This window comes from Triticum dicoccoides, chromosome 1A, assembly GCF_002162155.2.
Source record: "Triticum dicoccoides isolate Atlit2015 ecotype Zavitan chromosome 1A, WEW_v2.0, whole genome shotgun sequence".
Classification (NCBI taxonomy): Eukaryota; Viridiplantae; Streptophyta; class Magnoliopsida; order Poales; family Poaceae; genus Triticum; species Triticum dicoccoides.
In genome coordinates this window covers 569,980,561-569,983,994 of record NC_041380.1, presented here as the reverse complement: position 1 = coordinate 569,983,994, position 3,434 = coordinate 569,980,561, and positions in this window count along the sequence as shown.

Here is a 3,434-nt window from a genome sequence, read left to right as displayed (position 1 = left end):
TTTTGTAAAAAGCAAAAGAAAATGATAAAAACTACAAAAATTAAAATCCTTCGCGATGTAGTTATGTTACTACATCTACTAGTTAGGAAAATTTAAAAACTTAAATTTGGACATGTTTTGCAAAAAGTGTAGGGAAAATGTAAAACAGCTATAACTTTTGCATACGATGTTAGAAAAAAACATATAATATATCAAAATGTTTCAAAAATTAAAATCCTTCGAGATGTAGTTATGTTACTACATCTACTAGTTAGGAAAATTTAAAACTTAAATTTGGACATGTTTTGCAAAAAGTGTAGGGAAAATGTAAAACGGCTATAACTTTTGCATACGATGTCAGAAAAAAACGTATAATATATCAAAATGTTCAGCACGAAAATCCGCATACAATGGAGACTGCCTACGACCTGTTTGCAAATTATTAGAATCCTCAAATTCTAAAAGGAAAAAAGTTATGCTCAAATTTTAGTTTTTTTTAATTTTGGTCAAATCTGGTCAAACTGTGGTCAAACTACTTATTCAAGAAGTATTAGTGTTACTAAATAATTATTTCAGTTTTTTGGAATTTTGGTCAAATCTGGTCAAACTTTGGTCAAACTTTGGTCAAAATGTGGTCAAACTCCTTATTCAAGAAATATTAGTGTTACTAAATAATTATTGTTTTTTAGAACAATAGTTTTAAACTCAAATAGCGAAATGTGTGACTTCATGCTCAAGCTAAACTCCCGAGGGTTAATAGGATTGACATCTTACTATTGTCAGGAAAACAACAAGTGCAGACTTGGAATCGAGGGAGAATAGAACCCGGAAGTTAAGCATGCTCGGGCTGGAGTAGTGAGAGGATGGGTGACTGTCCGGGAAGTTAGATGATTTGGAATGATGAGGGGTGATTAGAGATTAAATTGAGCAGCGATGAGGGTGATTAGAGATCAGAGGTTAAAATAATTCATAAATTTGAAAATTCGCGCAAAAAATTCAAAAAAAAATTCCGCCGGTTAGTAGTAGCGCGGGTTTTTACGTTAGCGCGGGTGGCACCCGCACTGCTGCTATACGTTAGCTGTAGCGCCTTATTAGTAGCACCGGCCCCCGCGCTGCTAATAGGCCCAAAACCCGCGCTGCTGCTAGGCTTTTCCCTAGTAGTGGTAGGTGGAGAGTGTTTGCATTGCATTGCATCCAGACTTGATTTCAGTCCCTTAATGCCAAGTTTGACAGCCATGGCATTGTTCTGCTTTATTCTTTTCATGCGCGCAAGCTCATAATCATTATGATGCTGTTCAGAATCTGAGATTCATGAAAACATAAAAAGTAGTCAGATTATCTGGAATGCATTGCGGTTTCAACTCGGAGAGTGTCTCCCTATAAACCCCTGCATATGCAAATTTCACCTCCCCAACCGTGCTGACCAGACCATACACAAAAATACACACCCGAGCGGCGAACATGCATTTTATAAACTAATTTAGGAACATTTAGCTGACCAATTAAACAACTCTGTTTTAATAATATCAGATTCGTATTTGAACAACTAGGCTTGTTTAGCTTGATGGGTGGAGCAGTGTTATTATGACACGAAGCATGTATTCTGATCGTATAGTGATCATAAAAGGGGGAAACTCTAAGCATATATTTTTTAGCAAAAGAGGATTTCCCCTCTGATTTCTATTAAAGAAACCACCACGGAACCAACATGATCAATTAAACCCTAAGCATGATCAATTAAACCGTATTATGGCTGTGCCATGGCAGATTTGAAGTTGCAAACCGGAGAAATGATATTTAGCATCCATTGTTTGCTTCGAACTAAGAACTAAATTCTAAGAGCTGAAAAGAAAGTAGAGTAACCAAGTTAAGATCTATTTTCTGGTTGAGATCAAAAATTTGAGGAGATATGAAGTACCACCTCTCTTGCGGCGCCGTGTAGGCATCGGGGGTGCGATGGCTATCGGTGGCATTGAAGCAGATCTGCAACGGTAGATGGGTGCATAGGGGGATAAGTCTCGTTGCGGTGGAAGAGAAGGTTGTGTGAGCGGCCCCGACAAAGAGGACGACAGCGCTGATGAAGCGAGAGGACGCGATGCAAGGCTATTGGTCCGCCGCCGTGGATGAGAAACATCCATCTCTAGCAGTGGACGACGCGGTCTTGGTAGGCGCTCCGGCATGGTGGAGGACGGTGGCGATGGATGTGGTGGAGGACGGCGGCGATGGATGGGGTGGCGGACGGAGGCTGGTGTGGGAATGGGGTGTTCTAGCACGGACGGTGTATGAATGGGAAAATGGAGGGAGAGGTACGGGGAACCATGTTTTTGTGACGTGCATGTCTGAAATATGGGAAAGTTACGAACTTATCCCCCGTTTCAAATTTGGAAGTCTCGTCGGTTGGGGATAGGACGGTAATCTCGCATCTCCCAAATATTTGCCGGTAACTATTTCGGGCGAGGAGAGGGTGTTTTGCCGCCCACGGTTGGCACCCACGGTGTATGAACGTGGCTGACAGGTAGGGCGGTTGTGTCACGTCTGATGGATGTTACACATCTTCCCCTATTTAAAATATTAGCCTACATCTATTTCGGACGAGGAGAGGGTGTTTTGCCGCCCATCGTGTATGAATGGGGAATGGAGGGAGAAACAGAGGTCTTTCGGACGAGCTTGAATCAAATGAGTTTTGCCGCCCATGTTTGACGCCTACCGTGTTGGAATGGGCTCAGAGGCGGTCGTGTCACGTCTAATTGAAGTTACTAACCTACCCCTATTTAGAGCAGTGGAAATCGGGCCGATGGATTGTCCGTGTAATGGGTAGACAATAATTTCCATCTCCCAAACACTTGGCTTCGGGCAGCCGATGTGGGACTGGACATTTTGCTGTTTCTTTCGAATTTTGGGACAATAAGCATCCACGTTTACCCTGGCAACTAAATTCGAATCCATTTTGTATTCCTATATGAATCTTTATAAATCATTCTATGTGTTTTTATATATCTTCAAAAGGACGACAAAGATGTATTCCACTGTCATATATGAACATGGTTTACAAATGGCGATACTCAAATTCAGAAACTAGAATCCAGTTTAAGGTGAATTCGAATATTTGGAACACTTCATGTCCAACTCAAATGTCACACGCATCATAATGTGTACTCCCGTTTAGATATGTACACAAGCGATGTATCAAGATTCAAATACCGAGTCAATCAACCAAGAATGTACGGAACTAATAGAAATATAAACACTTATAGAGTATATGGATCAATAATATCAACTAACATACATAAGCCAGGCCGCTGCACTTTTTTTTGGCTACAACAGCATCCTTTTTTAGCTTGCATCTTCGCCCTTTCCGATGCGTGCCACTTATGGTCCATCTATACTACTATTGCTGAATGCACATTCAGCCCAATTGGCATATTTGTAGGTCTGGCACAGCAATCCAAATGAAA